Source organism: Dromaius novaehollandiae, chromosome 13 (genome assembly GCF_036370855.1).
Source record: "Dromaius novaehollandiae isolate bDroNov1 chromosome 13, bDroNov1.hap1, whole genome shotgun sequence".
Lineage (NCBI taxonomy): Eukaryota > Metazoa > Chordata > Aves > Casuariiformes > Dromaiidae > Dromaius > Dromaius novaehollandiae.
Window position 1 is genome coordinate 15,043,214 of NC_088110.1, and position 19,293 is coordinate 15,062,506.

Consider the following 19,293-nt stretch of genomic DNA (forward strand, 5'->3'; position numbering starts at 1 on the left):
TATTTTGGGCAGGAAGGTGGCGAGATATTTTCAAAATTGCTCTTTGGTAACGAGGCAATCAATGTTATCCCATGGTGCAGCATCATTATCAGTAAAAAGATTTTATTACAACATGAAATTTTGCTTTCCTGTACAATTCTCTTGTATACATTGTTGTACAGAAGCTGCAGAACATTCCTTATTTGTGAATGTGTAGGAAATAGCTAAGTAAAATAGTTTTGAAGCTGCTTTTTAGTAGCTAAGCTAAGTGTTTTATGCAGTTTTTGGATTTATGTAAATCTTTTTGATTCAGATAGGTTTTTTTTTGTATTCCATGTAGTTACTTGGGCTTTGAATTTTTGCAGGAAAATGAGTGAGATTTAATTGTTTTGCATTGTTTTGTTTGGGTATGTGAGCCTTTTACAACTGGAAAGTGCAAGACATTGATTATGATTCTGTTGTGATCACTTCAGTCTGTCTTTTATCCATAAAATTACGAAGCATGGTAACCAAAGAAAAAGCCAGTTGGTTAATGTTGGCTAGTACAGACTATAGTTTCTGAAACTGTGTTCAAAAAGTTGTTTTTCTTGTTGCAGTGGTACAATGGGGATCTCATGTATTGCTGTAGCGAAGTGATTAGTTGGGAAAACTGAGGGCAGTACTGCACACTTAACTTGCAATTACTTTCACTGTAACTGATACATTTAAAAACACCCTTGCAAAAAGCATTATTAACTTAAAAAGTCAAATCTCCATTAAAACATGCTGGTGACAATATGGATCTGCTTTGTAAAGAGAAGTTTTGTGTCTTCCAGCTGATCTGTTTGCAGGAATGGCTCTCTTGTCATTAGTGCTCAGTTCAGGGCCTGTCACGGCCTCTGTCCACCTCCCTGGGGTAATTCTGCCGCTGGTGCTGAGAATGAGCACGAGAAACAGCAACTCCAGGGCCTCTGGTATCCTATTACGGGGGAACTGCTTATTAGAAATTGAAGGCTCAAATTCATAAGGAGCATGCGATTATCTGGGACTGAGGTAATATCCTGATTATTCCTAAGGATTCGCTGAGCAAACACAAACTCTCCTTTTGCGTAGGTGGCCTGTATGTGTTTCACAATTCAGGCCTTGTTTGAAAGGCTGGCTATTAAATAAGAAAGCATCTGTGAGAAGACGAAGATGTCCCTTGGACATATGTGTGATACTGCTGGGTACTATGGTAATATCCCCAACCTCCTTGTTTTAATTGAAAGCCTTTTTTATGCCCTCTGCACTAGTCTGAATCTTCCTAAATAGATGTACGTTTCAGCTGAAACTTAAGCTAGCCCTTTCAGTCAGCTGATCCATCGTCAGGTTCTCAGATTTTAAGGTGGTTTCACTTCCTTCAAGCACTCATTAATGGATCCTCTGTTGATGCTTTCCCGGTCTCTTTGGGAAGTTAAAATTTCCTTTATGAACAATTTGTTTGGTGGAGTTTAGGTCTGCCCCTTGGTGTGCACTGTAGGTCAAACATAGACTAAGACAGAAGAGTCCCTTGCAAAAAATGCCATCTGCTTCATCTTTGGCATTTTTCAGAATTTTTCATTTTGATAAAAGTACCATGGCACACTAGAGGGCTTTGCATGCCAGCCGCTTTAGGAATATTTGATTAGCATGGCTCCATAGGACAGTCTGACTCTGAGATGAGTTACTGCATGATACTGTGAGTTTTCCATTCTGCAGTGGGAAGTCTCCATAACTATTGAATCAGTAGTTGAATTCATCATGGTATTTAAGAATACACTTCTCTGGCAGCACGTACAAACACTTCACAAGCAGGACCCTGCAGAGCAGTAACTGGAGAAGGGCGCTGCTGCCTTGGTGTGAGCGCCGCGTTCCATGGATGCTGCCTCCTGACAGGCTGTACTAAATGTCTGTCTTTTTCTGGCCATGATAGTTTTCTCTTCCAGCAGATCTCATTTGAAATGCCAGATATAGTAGCAGAAAAGAGATATTCCTGTGCCTGAACAGAGGAATGAATTCCTGCGGAATCGGAAGCGAGAAAGTTTGTGATGGATGACAGGTGAATGACATGCAGGGATTGGCTTTTCAATTCATTTCATGCCCACTGTGGGCAGCCAGGACTGAGAAGAGGAAATCAGATGCCCCCTTTCAAGTAATGACTCCGGCAGCCGTACGCAGAAGAGGACAGCCGAGCGTGTGCCGCGGCTGACGCATGGTTCCTTGCCGTGCGCGGCCGTCGCTGGTATGCCCCGTGATGTCCCATCGCTGCTCTGCCTTGACGTCCCTGCTCCAGCTACCTCGCTGGCTCTAACTGATTAGACCAATAGCTCAAACCTCTTTTTTCGATCCAAGCAGGGAATACAATGTTCCTTAAAGATAGCGGGGAATGGTTTATTCAAATAGCTAAGTTTCTTGCTATGCTCTTAAATTTTCTTTCAGCAAGTGATGATTTTTCCACCAACATTATTCATTTTATGTGTTGAGTAATTTTAGCAGATAACTCTTGGGCTTCAGGATACCACAGACAGTTAACTGAGAGATTTCGGTATTCAAACTGATTTATCGGGCACATGACTCATATCGTGTAGTTTCTTCTTGAAGATAGGGAGTAATTATTAGAATTGTTTGAGAGAGAGATACAGACAATGTGGTACTAATTAAAAGTTTGCATTTCACATGTTCTTTTGGTAAATAATCAACTGTAACATTGATGAGCAGCAAATATAAATGAGGAGTCCATGTAGTGAAAACCCAATTGATGAAAAATTTATATGAACTTTTGTTAACTTTTTTGTGGTGTTTGCTTCATATCTGGTGGACTTCTCACTTCAAAACTGCATATGAATGCTCATGTGAGGTTAATTTAGTTAGTAATGAGACTTTTTTATGCTTGCATGTTAAATAGAAGTGTAAACCAGGTTTCTATATGGAAACTTTGGAAAATGAGTAGACAATTGTAGTTGAAGTGATGTATTTCTTTGGTTGATCAGACTAAAATCTTACGTTAATCTTAGAGATTTTTTTTCCAATATCTGAAACTGATTCCAGGCAAGCTAGGAATAGTGATGAGGAAGATCCGAAGAGAGAAATTTACTTAGAAGTAAATATTATACATCAGAAAAGCAATAGGTAGTTCCTGATACATTTTAAAAGATTTTTGTCAGTATTATTCAGGTAATTTGCATGCCTGATTGTCAGAAAAGCTGGAAATTAAAATGATTATTTTTGCTTATGGTTTCTTGGTTGGAATCTGAATGAATGTGAATGAAAATTAAAAACTCCATGCAAAAATGCATGTTTCATCAAAGCAGAAAAAATTAACAAAATTAGTGATAAATGAACAATACAGACTAGAATATATTCCATTCCAAAATGCTGGAAATTCTGCCATTTCTAGTTGTTAATCCAAACTGAGCTGAAACGCCTACAGCAATTTGAATGTGGGAAATAGTAAATATTGGAAACAGTATGTTCAGTGCATCGTGAGACATGTAGGGCTTGGAGGGAAGCGTCTGGCTGGGCTCCCCGCACCCGCGGTGGGGGTCGGGGTGCCCCGGGGCCAGGTGCGGGCAGGGGGGCCAGCAGGCTCTCCACGACAGGACAGTGCTGGCGGTTTCGTGAACCTCGTCCCCCGTGGGATCCGGGCCGAGGGCCCTTTCTGTTGGGTCAGCTCTGCCCGGCGGCATGGCTCGCCGGGGCGTCGCAGCTCGGCCCGAAGCGTGCCCTTCTGCCCCGGCAGGGCTCTGCGCGGTCCCTGCCTGCTGAACGCAGCTGCAGGGCTAGCAAGAGCTGCCTTGCAAAAACTGCTAAGATGTTAGTTTTAGCACCCGTCAGGATAAATGCAATAGAGTATGCATCCATGTGTATTGCTACTTTGATGTTTTCCTGAGAAAGCAAAGTCTCCCTGGAAAATGATGATTTATTGGACCTGAAATATTTTACCTTTTTTCACTAAACTGAAGGCAGATGTCCAAGGGACCTGCACTGAGTATCTTCTGGTGACTTGGTACTTTCAAGCCTAAGAAAACTTTCTTGTCACCATCTTTGTCAGAAAAGTGGAATTTGTAGAGCTTTAGTTTAGATTAATAAGTATTTTCTAACTATCTTCCCCCCTCCTCTCTGCTCTTCCCACCCCAATACTCCTAAGTAGCTCCGTGCAAATAATCCTCTTGAATTTGCACTGGATTAAACCCTATGATACAGAGTAGCCAACACTTCTAAATTTGATATCTTTTCAGAAGCAGATAAATTTTACTTTGATACACAATCTAAACTCCTTCAAAATTGCTATGCCTAATGAAGCCATGCCAGATTTAATCCAAGAGCAGAATCTGACCCAGTGTCAACTAATTGAGCAACACTGCCTTATAAAACCATCAGTTTTCTAATTAAATTATCGTCTATATCACGTTAAGGGTAAATATGTGAATATAATAAGTAGTGAGAAATAGAAAGGTAACCTAGCAAGCACATGAAATGGATAAATGATCTTTTCCTTTGCAATGCGTATAGGTTAATGCACATTTAGCTTGCTTTGCAGCAGGAGCATGTTAGTACAATTCTTTGGTAAGCAGGCAAAAAACATTATTAGAAGAAAACAGTCATAGCAATACTTTATGCTGCCTTTCAGGGACCTTGAATGGCTGTACAAACATAAATTGATAAAGCCTCCTCAGTTCTCTGTGAAAAGTACTGCGGTTACATAAAAAGCTGTATTCTCTTCACATAGTGCATTTGAAGCACAGAGGACTTAAATGTCTGTGCCATCTCCTGAACAGCAGACCAGGGTCAGATGTCACAACCGAATCTCAGATTTTGTTCTCCCAGTTTCTTCATCTGATAATTAGACAACATTGCTCTAACCAGCCTCTAACAAACCCAGAGAAAAAGGGCAGCAAAGTCCTAGAATAGGTATAATTGTTACCTGCACTGCAGTTTCTAGTTGGCATCTAAGTTGCAAAAACGTGATCCTTCTTTGCTCCCTTGAGCTTATGTATGTCAGAATAGTTGAGGGCATACAGTGAGTTCAGTGAGAAACGTGACCTAGGGTAGATCTTCAGCCTCTAGTAACTTCACCTAAAAAGAGTTGTCCAAGTAAATTGTGCAACACTTGATTTGAAGCAATTGTATTTTTTGTTGCCTTCTCAGATATAACATTTTTTCAGATGTTACTCAGTGTTTCTCTCATTTTTTATTAAAGCTGTCCTGTCGCATGTTCTCAACAACGACCAACAATTCATTTTGAAATAGATCTTGCCTAAGAACAGTGTGCTGCTTTGCGTTTTCCAGATTATTGAATTGATTTAAATGTGCGCTGTGCATGGCTATCTGGTGTTATATTTCCGATTGCCCTTATGACAACTTTATGCATTTGAGAAGTGGTTTCCACTGATAACTAAACAGTCTGGAGTGCAAATGCCTACCTGAAAACTGATTATAAAATGACTTTTTATATGCATGATAGTACTTTTGAGTAAATAGCCACTTCGCTGATTAAACAGTCTGGAGTGCAAATGCCTATCTGCAAAGTGATTATAAAATGACTTTTTCTGTTCATGATAGTAGCTTAGAATAAATAGCCACTTGTATAGCCACAGTATCTTAACTATATTTGTTACTTAAAAAAAAAGCCACTCGCTATTGCGAGAGCACTGCTGTTGCATTTGGTGTTCAGATGTTGATGGTGCAGTGCTGTACGTCAGCATAGCTGAGGAGATAATTCTGAATCTGGCTCCTGTTTTGGCTCTGTATATTTTTCTATTGTCTTAAATACGGAAATGGTTAAAAATTGAGGGGAGGCAAGCTCTGTTTTGGCTTTTGGCTTTTCTTTCTTTTTTTTTTTTTTAAAGAAACAAAGCCACCCTCCAATCTACTGAGTGAATGTCCATGCATTAAAGACAGGTGAGAAGCAGTAGTAAAAACTGCACAAATGACCTGCTACAACTTCCAGACTCCCCGGCTTGCATTTTAGCAACTGTCTTGCCAAATCCAGGATTAAAGAGCTGCAGTACATACTAAGAGAAGGGCATGTGAAATGGCTGAATGAGTGACACAAGCAAATGTGAAGTGAAAGTAACAACTGTGTGCTTGAAGTGGACATTCTCTGTAAGCAGAATGGTCTTAGAGAAATGAGTGAGGAAGTTATAAGAGGTCACAAAGGTCTCTTTTGTTCCTTGCCGAGAAGCTTGTATGGAGAAGGAAAGTATGGGTCTGCAAACAGACTGTATATTAGAAGATGCTTCATCACAGATCTGAAGGAAAAACAAGACAAGGCCAAAGTCAGGTGTAGGATCTGATCTCGTATCAGTAAATTCTTCTGACTTCACTGGAGCTTGTTTTACATCAGTGGTGTGCCTGATAATATTTTAGCTGTGTAGATTAACAAAAATAAAAATGTTAGCATGAGTGCAAAGAGAATAGCCTACAGGAGGCTTTGCTTATTTTGATTTATGAACAGTGCAGTACTACTGATGCAGTCATTGTAAACCAGAAAGATTGTGTTTCATGTTCTTGTCCAGCTTGGCTGGACACTCTCTTTAGGTGTATGAGAGTCGGTTTAGACAGTTTGTGTCTGTCTCTCTGCTGGCCCATCGCTGCATAGCTGCTGCAGTGAAGGAGCAGTGATGTGCTCCCAGCTGGGACAGGACCTCATTCCGTTTTGCCTATAGCTGTTTACTGTGATGCGGTGAGGAATATGCCCCTTTGGACAAACAGTCGATAGCAGATAGAGCAAACCATAAGGGTATCTTTACCATAAGCTCTCTCTTACTGATACTTTGGCCATAATCCCTAATATTTCTAAAATCCAGAGAAGCCTTTTTTTCTTTAATTGAAATCCCAATGGTTTTGAACAGGGGCTTGAAAATTCCTTGCATTGCTCTGAATCTGACCGGTTATTTAGAGGCATGACCTCCAGGAGAAACAGGAAAATGATTTTGGTGTTGGTGCTACTTCAATTCAAATACTGTTTCTTACAGAACTAACCTTTAAAAGGAGCCTGATAACCATATCAGTAGAATTATAACATTTACTGTTACATACTGCAGTACGCGAGACTTAATCAAATTGGTCTCTGTCTCACCCTGGCTCACAAAACTCCTTTGCTGACAAATGCAGATTTTGTTGAGAGAGTTCTGAGTCAAGTCTGTTGGACAGTCAAGCACCAAGGCCCAGAATCTCAAAGGTAGGAGGGCATTTAACTTCTTTTGATTTCTCTTGATTTCTAGTCAATGTTGTCTTAATGCATATTTTCAAAAAAACATACAAAAACATGTTTGCAGTTTAGAGTGCTGTCTATATTCATTCCTACATGACTCGTATCTGATAAAGTAGGGATTAGTTACAGAACTATTGAACGTGCTTTGCTGGTGTAGACTCAGACTCAGTTTCCTGTTAACAAGTAGTCATTTGTTCAGCTTAGATCTTGATTTACCTACCTACACAACACATGCATACCTGCTGGCAAGCTGATTTGAAGCTCTGAGAAGCCTAGTAGCTGAAGTCTAGCGTAGGTGGGGTGTTCTTTGTAGAAGCAAGAATAAAGCATTGGTGATCCTTTTAGACTAGCAGACTGCCTAATTTCTCTCTCAGTATAGTAGGTCAAATTCACCTTTGCCTAACTCCATCGATTTATTTATGTTTCAATCAGCTCTGAAGTCGGCATCTATTAAAATTCAACAAAACCTTCTTGAACAATACATTTTTCTAGGAAAATTTGGAAGAAACGAGCTGATAGAAGGTGTGTTGGTTTGCATGGTTTAGTGCTGCTGTTAGGGCAGTGTACACCACCTGCAACTCCACTGACACATTTGCCAGGATGTCTGGTGTCATTTTAGATACCTCAGGGGGTCTGAAACACTTCTGTTTGTGGAGATGAATCCCATACATGATCTCATCAAACATGAGCATATTTCTATGTACTTGTATAGTATGCGTGAAAATACACAATGTCCATGTAGATCAGAGGGATCCTACGATTTTTTTTATGGGGCACACCAAAAATCTTACATGGGAAAGTCAGCAAACCAAAAGATGAATAATATTTCTGAGACTCATATACACAAACTATGATTCCTATTCAATCTTTAATTAAATCATTTTTCTATCTATCTATGGTAGTCTGTTTTTTTTCTGAGTTTCCTGCTTGAAAATCTGATAACTGAGAAGCAAATTCAATACTAAGCTGATCTCTTTGTGGACTTACAGGAAGCCTCATATTTGGACAAGATAAACTGATATTTCTTGAATCACTTCTGCTGTTGAAATGACAGTACAGATTAATTAAACTAGTGTTTACTGTGGTGAGGATGACATATATGTGATGCAGGCAAAACAGTACTTCGAACTCATTTAAATAAGCAGTAAGAGCACTGACTAGTTTTTCCTCTTCTCACTAGATCAGTTATGCACTGTAATGGTTGTTTTAATGGATTACTAGTTTCCTTTTATGAGCACCCTGCTACATATAGCAAGTAATCCACCAGCCTTTGCGAAACTGTTGGCCTTTTGCCTCTCCCAGGAGACAAATACTCATGAAGGTCTGTTAGAGCCACGCTGCATCGTTAGGTGAGTTTGAAGAAGCTGCCTCATTTCATGCGCTCAGCATGCAGATCATGTCTCATGCCAGGTGCAGAGTCAATGTCTTTACTCAGTTTTCACGATAATGTTATTTGTCATCACAGAGGCTGTAGAGATACTTGAGAGCTGATGATAACCAATTTGAAACTGAACAGATACCGTACGTGAAGCAATCAAATACTTCTGCTCTGGTTCTGATTAAGAGTTCTCACTCTGTACATGCTACTGCAGTGATAAAATGCCTTACTACAGAAGCCTTCCCCGAAGTGACCCCAAATTGGGTTAGAATGCTCTAAAGAAGGAGCAAGTGGTGTTATCCAGTCTCTCCACGCATAGAGTATTTAGCTTAAGATACAAATATGTTAGTGCAAAATGTAAGAAGGGATAAGATGGACTTAAGCACAGGGCCTAGTTTAAGCATTCAGTGTAAGTCCAGCTGCTGAAATCTTTTGAAGCTTGTTTGCGATTAAACAGAAAATCATTAAGCCAATTTGTGACACTGTTTCATAGCAAACAAATATATTTTCATAAACAGCAGATTTTGGCTTTCTCTTAGGAGCTGACAGCATGGCCAGTGTTGAGTTTAAGGTCACATGCTACTCTTCTGTATCACTGCACAGCTGCTGAGACTTGGTTGCACATATGTGAGGGGTGAACAGCTGAGGAGCAGAACTGTTGTGGTGTTTAATGAGTATGCTCAGGCACACGGGAGAGTTCGGGTTTTGATTTAGAACATTCTCACACCATCGTCATCATCATCATGTCACGTAGATCTCTGTGCTTTGTTGATTTAGAGGATTCTTTTTTTAAAAATCAGCCAGCTCGTAGGACCTGTGACTGATACAATTTTTTGCTTTCCAGGTGTTTTAGGGGTGAAACTAACAACCATAGAAAATTTGCTCTTGGCTTTGATGGCAGTTGCCAGATGCTGTTGAAATGTGAGCTATGTTTTTAGGTTTACTTTGCATTAAATACAACCCTTCTACTCTGAAGTGATCTAATAAGATGGGTGGAATAAACCTGGAAAGCACAGTTTGGAACCGCAGGCATTCATTTCAGTGGTGATCTTGCACTTAGGTGCACTCATTCCTAAAAATGGTCTAACTGATGTTGGTGAATGACTGAGTCTCTGTTGGTCTCCATAACCCTCAAAAGATTTTGTGTCTTCCACTCACACCCTGAGTGCTGGCATTAGACTGCTAGACAGCTTCCCAAGCCTGGGAATGGCTTGAGGATCTTCTGTTGCTTCCAATGACTTTTGTGTCAAAAAGCAGCAATTTTGTGGATTCTTTTAAAATCTCTTTCTTTTGGTGATAGTGGGAGAAAAAGCCCAGATGTTGCCATCATTTGATAAGAGAGGGTTTTTGTCTGACAGTCTTACCTCACCCAGTATGCCCTCTGCAATGCATATTAGTTGACTGTAGAATTTTTGTAAATATTACATGGGTGGACATAATTTTTAATGTGTGCATGTACATCTAAACATGTCGTAGCTGACTAAGCTGCTAATTGCAAGGACCCTAGCCAAAATATTGCAAGGATCTCTTTCCTTTGAAAGATAGGTGTAGGTGTATGCACACAGGGTGCTTTTTTTTAATGTGATTTTTTTTATTTTGTTTTTATATTAATGCCTATTCACCATAATTTAGTCCTCCACCCTCCAGGAGCATACTGAGTGGTCTTCATCACACTTTCCCTCAGGGAAGGTTTCCCAGCTACAGCATGGCCTTTCTAGGCAAAATCAAAGAGACAGAATGCTCCTTCAGGAAGAGCAGTAGCTTAACGCTCTGAGAACCCAGCCCTGTCTGTCAGGTTGATAAATATTTGGGGTTTGGTCTCTTTCAGTTGTTTCTGTTGGAACTATCTTGCTTTACAAATATAACTAAATACTCATTTTGGGCAGTGAATCTTGAGTCCTTGGTGCTCTCTGAAGTGGATGCAGATCCAGCCTCTTTCTCTCTTTTTTTTTTTAGCCATTTAACATTTGTTTAGCCCAAAGTGTGGTAGCTCCAGCAGAAGAGACTAGGCAGAGATGCCGGTGTCTCAGCATTGAGTTTCCTCGGTCCTCAGCAAGGGCTTACACACTCAGACATGTTGTTTGATTTTTGGGGTGGGGGTTAGCATGAGAAGGGGACAAGGGAATCCTCCAAAAGTTATTTGGCTCACACCAGTGCAAAAGCAGGACACTTCTGGTGTATTGGAGCTGTTGGCTACAAGATTTCTCAAGCATCTCTGACCAGAAACTTTGTTTCCTACAATAAATTTTGTGCACGTTTCAGAATTGATCTGTTTTGGTACTGTCCCTAGGTTAGCTGTGCTGTACATAGAGAGATTAGCTAAGGCTGCCGCTGCATGTTTAAGAGGTTGTCCAAGCTGAAACAAAATAAGGTGCACTATGAGAATAATGTATTATAGAGCTTTTTCCACTCCTCCTTTGTTTCCAGATAAAGTCTTAGTATCAGAGAGGCTTCCTAGCACAGAGCTCTGACTGAGTAGCTTTGATTAAGGAAAAGTCCCCATCCTTTGTGGAACTGCATACAATAAATATAATATTTAAAAAAAATACAATGAAGCTGTGTTTACAGCAGATAAGATTTTTTTGACATTTTCCTTCAACAAAAGCTCAGGGAGCAAAAGTACAATCTGTCTCTAACAGAGGCATCATGCATAGGTCACAGTAATTGATATTTATTGCACTAATAATAATCTGAGTCAGAGAAAACATGTTTAACTGTATGTGTCTAATTCCTTTGTCCAGATTATTCTACTGAGTAACTGAATGCTTTAGTGTTTCTCTGAAAACTAATTTTATGGTAGACAAAGAAAACATATACACATACATAAATCTCCTGTTTTCTGGCTGGCCAAGAGGTTAAAAAGCAGGGTGTGTCTGGATATATTTTGCTGCATATTTAGTATTCAGTATTTTTCTCCCTTTTTAAATGTCTAATTCAAATGTCAGTTCATTCTTCTCTGTTTCCTGCCCTTGTTCAGCTAGACTTCCAGAGCAGGCTTAATTAACTTTAAGACCTTTTTTGCCCACCCCTGTAGTTAGAGTCTTTTCCTGAAACATTTCCATTGTTATAATGTCCATGTGTTTGAGATGATACAAATGATATTACTATTACTGCTCTTATGAATTTACCATGAGCCTTTCAATATTTTTACTTAGAGCTTAGCTCTTGGAGTCAGGAAAATCTCAGCTTCACATCAAAGTAAAACTAGAGAAGCAAATTTCCAGCTTACAATGCTGATAAAGAGAAGCTGGAAAGCCTGAAAACTCAAGCCTCAAAAAAGAGGAGGCCTGAAAAGAGGAGGAAAGGCGTTTCTAGAGCTAGACTTTTTTCCTGTATGCTCTCATTTCCATGTTGGAACGACTGTAGTTTAACACGGTGTTGTGTTTTGCTCCATGGCTGTGCATTGGCTTAAGTAGGTCATTAGTCTAATGAATTTTGCAACCCCAATCCCCGATCCCAGTGCAATGGGGAAGAAGAAAAAATGTTTAGGGAGAGCTTGGTTCTTGGAACAGATCACAACCACAGTAGGTGCTAGTGCAAAATATATGAAATGACTGTAGGAGTGACCTTGTTTGAGGCCAGGCTGTGCTGCTGCACCCGTGAGGTAAGGGGTCTTTCCAAGTGATGGGAGCGAGTGCGGGGCTTTCAGCTGCCCGACCCGGGAAGAATCCTGCTCGTGGCCTGGCTTCTCTCACAAGCGCCCAGGAGGAGGTGGGTGGCAGCCCCGGCCCTCCTGGTGTTTGATGCGGTGACAGTGCCCGAGCAGTCAGCGCCAGGAGCAGCCCCACGGGATTGCCCCCCCTCCCCCCAACGCCAGCCTCCCGCTGGGCCACATCCGAAGGTAGCGGCTTTAAAGTAACCTGACTTTTTGGGAAGTGCTTATCTCCAGCAGATCTGCACTCCGTGGGTTTGCTGCCTGTATCTGAAACACAGCTGGAGATATTTGGTAAACCGAGATAGAATTTTTTATTCTCCTTGATTAGTGGTTGCATGAATGGAAAATTTATTTGTCCCACAGCTCATATTTTCATTTCAAACACCGAAAACCCATTTCTTGTGCAAATGAAGCCTTTCTCTTCATATGAAGAAGCCCCAAATCAATCTGTTTAAGGTGAGTAATGTAGTTCACCATTTGCTAGCAGAAGAGAAATATGCCCCTTTCTTCCTGTTAGAAACTTAAGTCTCTTCAGGTGCTGTTACTGGAGGATGCAACTATACTAACCCTAAACTTTTACCAAGACCTCTGCTGGCAAATCTAGTGTACGAAGCAAATGTGTTTGTTAAATGGTGCTACAGATGACAGACCTCCATAGGAACTTTGTCACTGTCTAGTTCCCATTATTGCCTCTGTAAAATGAACCCATCCCTGCTTTTTGTGCTCCCTGCTTTCTGCCCTTGCTTCTCAATTTCCATGCTGGATATGTATTTTGGTTGGGATGCATTAGTGATCTGAATGACCCTAAAATACACATACTTGTTTATTCCTTAATGGCAGCATAAAAATCCCCAACTTTAAAAGAACTGAACAAATAGAGAATATATACTATTTCATTCTAGGCTTTGATTCATAGATTCTGTGATGTAAAACAGTCTGGCACCTTATTAGGAGTATTGATTAGTTAGTAAGTTAGCAGGTAAGTAAGATTAGTTAGTTGATCAGTAGTATTGATTATTTGCCCTAACATGAGTAAACTGACTCTCCTGCAGACAAATCTTGTATATCTGAAAGACGATGACAGTAAAAGCCAATAAGGTACTGCAGATCTCCCCTGAATTCAGGTCTAGGACTGGGGCACGGTGGGAGGGAGGGAATATTCCACAAAAAGATTGGAGAAGCTAACCTAAAACCGTGCCAGCGGAGAATCTGCCTACGAAGCTGAACCTAACACAGGAACAATTCCAGTCAATGGCAGGATTTCCTATCATTTGCATCAGAGCAGCATTAGGCCCTTAGTCACTTAGGCAGTATGTGTTAAGGTAGGCTTTGCACTCCTAAAGGATTTCCAGAACACAAATTCGTAGCAGCTAGCGTCATGAAAGGAAATGAAAAGGAAGACAGGTCCTACCAAAGCGTCTCCTTACTTGGAAACATGGACAAGGGCAGCAGAAGGAGTTCAGCTGTATTCTCCAGACATACTGTGGAAGTCAGATTTACCTTTATACTGTCATACACGATAAGGACGTGGGCCTGTGTGTGCTGTGCAGATAACCCATCTCTGCACCCTGCAAACTTCTCCAGGTGCGAGGGGGACCACTCCAGATGTCGCAAGTGGACTTGGGACGCGAGGAGGATGCAGAGAGCATGATGGGGGATGAATGCAGTGGGGACAAAGCCAGATGGACTACTGCTAATTTGTGTAGACTGATAGTGGACTTTTTAAAAGAATATGTAATAGAAATAAAGGGCTCTTTCTCCTAAAGTTTTGGCACAGGAGGGTGGTGAAATCCCACAGGAACAGGAGGGTTTTGATGATAGCTAGACTGGGACAAGAAAACTCAGCTCTTTGGATTTCAGAACATGAAGAAAAACCCTGCTGAATTTGAAAGGTTTCTGCTTTTGATCTACCCCTAACCGATGCTGCTCGTTAACTCCTTGCACTTCAGATAATAATGTTGGGGCAGAAGAATATTCTTTCCTTTCCACTGGCCTTTGGGAAAGCTGCCCTTATGACTTCTGAAGCGTGTCCCAGGTGACCCTGCTTGTCTCGCCTCTGAAAGATCCATCATTTTTCACTATCGACTCTGGACCCTTTCATGGATGGTATTTGGTAACACTTTTACATGCAAGTCCTAGTTTTTTAAAGAAAGTTTTGCTGTCTCACTCATGCCAAAATACTTGTCTGGAGAAAAGTCTACGAAAGTGTCCATCCTCCTGCTTGCCTCTTTCTAGTTTATTGATTATAAGTCTAGTTCTAGTTTATTGATTATACTTAGATATACTCAGAGTGCCAAAACTGAAGTAATGTGAACACCTAAAGTGTACGGAGAAGTTTCTCCTCTGCCCCTCCTCTTTGTCCAGCCCTGAAAGAAACGGAGCACTTGAAAATTTCCAGTTCTTGTGGATGTCTGCGGGTTTTAATTAAACACCTAAGAGCACTGGGCTCCAGGTCATCACTTTGCCAGCCCAACAGATGTGTATGGCAGTGTATATACAGAATAGGCTCCAGGCACAAATAGCATCTATCTCAGCAGTATGTTACAGAGTGAGCTTACATAAAATATTCAGCAAAAGCTTGCGTTCAGAATATAGGTAGTTTCATGTTTCTTGACAAATTTGAAATTCAGATCAAGATGAGTGAAGCTCAGGTTCTTATTGAATGAAAAGGCTAATTTATATCCTTGTATTTAAGAACCTTAAATATGATCTTGACAATTTTTTATTCAACTGCTTATGTTTTGAAACCAGGCTCCTTGCAGAATTGAGGAGGAAGGTGGAACATGTATGGATGAGTGATGTACATGAACTTTGCACATCCTTACTGCCAGCATTAGTGGTGGTGGTGGGGTTCGTGGGATCGCAGTGGGGCCCATAGTGGATTCCCATGGCATGGCTGGGAACGGGCCCAGGAGCAGGATGCCTCGCTGTTCTTGGCTGTTGCAAAGGTGGCTCCTGATCATGCCTGTCCGCGGCAGCTTGGTGTCTGCCTGCTGCCTGTGTTTGCAGGGGGAAGGAGCCTGAGTCGGCCCCTCAAACAGGGCAGGTGTACTGAACGGAAGGCAGCAGCTGAATCAAGCAAACTCTTTCTCATCATGGGCCAAACTAATACCCGCCTCTGGATTTTACTAGGGTCTGTTCTCCTAATTCAAATCCTGATCAGCTTTTCAAAGGCATGTGTGGGGAATTAAGTGTACAACTTCTCCTTAGTTATTGTGAGCTGGGTATCTCTCTCTTTTTGTCCTAGCAAATCTTCATCTCCTGGGGGCTGGATATATCTCCAGTTTATACAAATAGTCACTCTCTGCTCTGTTCTAGGGTAGAAGGGAAACAGCCTTATGAATTCTAAGCCCTGAGGGATTTTTGGATTTTTAAACACCCAAGGATAACAAAGGGCAAGGCATTTGTTTAAAAAAATGCACTGAAACATTTTTGTATCCAACAAATTTCTCACAAAGAAAGAATAACTTCTTTTTTCTTATTTTGTGCTAACATTTGAACCTCTGAATTAAACTTCTAGAACTCAAGTTAAAATCAGAATTAGGAGCACGTGGCAAAAATATCCATGAAGGTACCTTATAAAAAGGTCAGCTGCTAGAAATAATCCATTATCCATATCCTGTGAACCTCTGCTTTTTTAGAAAATATAGGGCCTTAGCTGGCCTGATTTAAGCCTGTAGTTCTGTAGACATGCAACCTGACAAGATAAAGGAATTTTTAAAAGTTTTTTAAATTTTTGTTTGAAATATTAATTGAAATATGGATTTATGGATACATAGTGCAGTCCTTTGTTCCGTAAGAGCTGTAAATCAGACAAGCTTCTAAACCAGAACCAGCCATTTTTACCTATATCCTGTTTTCAGTTCTGTTTCGCTCAACAAAGGCAGGATATGAAACAAACCTGTTCTTTCTTTTGGCAGTAAAGCTGTTAACTGTTTAAGTGGAACTTTCTCTGCTTAAGCTCTCTCTTTAGCTTTGAACCCTGTATCTAGTCCTGTGCAAGCTACAGATCACTGAATGACATGTAGCTAAATTATGGCATAATTTCAGTGTTAGCATGTGTTTTAAAATGTTTAGGAAACAGTTCTTATGGTTTTATATGTTACCTTATCTTACAGAGCTGAGCACTGGGAAATATTTCTTGTTACAATGCTGTAGCCTTCTCAAAAATAAACCCCAGTTTTGTGGACAGAGCAGGAATGATTTGTTAATTGAGTTTATCTCTTGCTTTCCAATTCATTTGTTTTATTGTTTCTGACTTCACATACTATAAGGCTTTCACATACTGAGTTAATTTTGTGTCCTCTTCTACCCCGGTCACCTTTTATTTAAGGATAGAAAACAACTTCTGGAGGTACCTCAGATAAATTGCAAGTCAGCATTTCTGTGATTTGTTTCTGTCTTATTGGTTGTTGTAACAAGGCACGAATTAACCTAAGATGAGAAGCTTTTTTAAATCACTGGAGTATCCTTGCTTTTGTCTCATATTTTTTGCTATCATCAATATCTATAATACCAAATGCTTTTACAAATGCGAATATAATGATTTACAATCAGAGGAGGCAGGAATGCATTGATTAACTATACCTTTGTTAACTGCAGTAGCAACTAACTTTTAATGTTTTCAGTAGCTGAGAAAAGAACAGATTTTTCTCACAGAAATTCATTTTCTTCCATATCTTTTTTTCATTGCATTTCTTTCTTTCCTTTATCTTTATTATAGCATGACAACCAGCACAGTCAGGTACTGTGCACACTGACAGTCCCACTACTGGAGAACAGACTTCTAACAGAAAAAGCAGTATCAGTTCATCTCTTATGCACAAATGCTTTGTCTCTGCAAGCTGTACAGCAAACCTGTTAGCTCAGGGACTTGCTACACTATATTTAGGACAAGATAAAAGCCTTTTCAACCAAATTCTTGCATCAAGCCACTGCTCATAAAACATCTTGCCAGAAAAAAATGGGTTTTTTTGGACAACTGAGAATGGGAAGGTTCTAAAATAAATGTTGCTGGTCTTTTAGAACAGGGGCTGTAAAACCTGGCAGTCGCTTTAGACTCCAGGGTACCTGAGCCATTTTGAATGTGAGACTTAGGAGACCAAGTGACTGAGGTGTTTATGAACCCTCTACCTCCAAGACTTGAACAATTCTCTTAGCAAGTGAGATATGCCAAGGGCAGCTAGTGTTTATGAGGGCTTTCACCTCTCCTTGGCCTTGGTCACAATAAGGCCATAGCACCTCTGAGAAGAATCCCGGTGGCCTACGCAACCCTTCCTTTTCTAGAACATACAGCATCGAATCTTAGCCTAGCGTACACCTGCAGCCTGTTACTGTCCACACTGCAAGTGCAATCATTGTATAAAGGGTTTACAGGTGCAATTTGCAGTATCATTTCTGCCCTTTTTCCATTGTGAATGTACACAGGCAACATAATATGAATATTATGAACCAGAACTGCAAAAAAGAACAGTTATTAAAGCGTAAAATGGCCCTTCTTTTAAACAATCTGGGAGCATCATGCTATAGCCCAAGAGAGCCAGAGATTTTCCTCCTCCAGAGTAAATTGTGAGCAGTTCTGCTGTTGTCTACGCTTAATTCGGTTTAAATGCCAGCAATATTGAACCGAAATGATGCTGTGGATATGTCTAAAATTCATAGCCTGCCCACTGGTGTTTCTGAAGTTAAGACATCAGAAGAGATTTTTAGTGGAGGTAAAAATCTTTGAAATTAACTTCACAGCTGCAGAACAGCAAATACCATCTATCGCTTACCTGATTCAGAGCTGGTGGAGCTTCAGCTTGTTTCAGATTTGTCAAATTCAAATCAACAGTATCCCAAAATGTTAAGCAGTACTCAGAAAATGAAGAACAAGTAGAAAAATCCACTTCTTTCTTCGTTAAGCAATACTGGGAGTGTTCGGCTCTCCAGTCTCCAAGGCTTTCCAGCTGGGAGTCAGCCTTTTCCCATCCTGCATCCCGGCATCCTGTTATTGTTCCAAGTTTTAGTAATACAGTGAGAAAAGGGAGTGGAGGAAACAAGATAAACTTAGCCGTATTATTGCTCTACCTACTTATTTGTTGCTCACTCTAATGAGGTAGCTGAATAAAAGGAAACTGACTCGAAGAGAAACATAGAACTTGGTATGTTATTTAGTACCTTTTTTTATAAAGAGTGTAAATTTTAGGAATTATCAAAAATCTGAGGCTGGTACTGTAAATAGTGTTTGATACTTGATCAGCACGGACTTTGCCTGTTTTGCACAAATGGGGATTTTTTAAAGCAGTTTGGAGATATCCTATCTATAAGAACTTTATACCAGCAAGCAAAAAAGCTAGAGCCCTCAGATGGATGAGGTTGGAGTTCCTGACAAAGCTCTGTCAGTGCTGAATGAGAAAATTAAATTTAACTGTGTTTTTCACAGATAAAATTATGACCCCACAAACAAGACAGTGGAGGTGGGCCTTCTAAAAGAAACTAGTGCTGGATTACTGATCAGTGATTACTGGATTACATCTGGATTACAGTTAGTTTGAAGCCTCGAGACCGCTCAGGGCAGATGGAAGGGGAAAGTTCAGTGTTTGCCTAACATTACTAAGGCCGACTTGCTCTGGAGTTGCACTCTGTGGGCAGCTCACCAAAGTAGGCCTCAGTGACTCTAATATTGTCGCTCTAATAATACCACTTTCATGACACTTAGGTCAGGATATCGTTCAGTGAGCCCACCTGGTCTGATACCCAGAGGGCTTCCTTACAGCCGAGCCCGAGTACCCAAAACCTTCCATGGGGCCGGGAGGCATCTTCGGTCCCACCCACCACTGTCTAATCCCTGTCCGCACGTTAAAACGCAACGCAAAGGTGTTCTGACATCTTCCAGTGTAAGCCGGGGGGGAATTCCTTCACTAAATAATGCAGAAGGAAATCTGAGAAGTGTGGGACTTAACTCAAAACTCACTTTTTTTTCAAACAGTTATAATAAATGTAGGCAAATGTTCAACATATCTTAAGTAGGACTTTAAATAATAATGATCCACAGTTAAATATTCTCTTGCCCCTATTTGTCATCAC

At 40.6% G+C, this 19,293-nt stretch overlaps 1 protein-coding gene across 1 annotated transcript in view; it reads right to left on the reverse strand.

The window, feature by feature from the left end:
• CDH5 (cadherin 5) overlaps positions 1 to 18,180 on the reverse strand; it is a 34,542-nt gene extending 16,362 nt beyond the window's left edge. Inside the window, exon 1 of the mRNA XM_026107653.2 lies at positions 18,000 to 18,180. The gene's annotated coding sequence lies outside the window, so the exon portion shown is untranslated. The remainder of the gene's footprint in view (positions 1 to 17,999) is intronic.
• Positions 18,181 to 19,293: the final 1,113 nt, after the last annotated feature.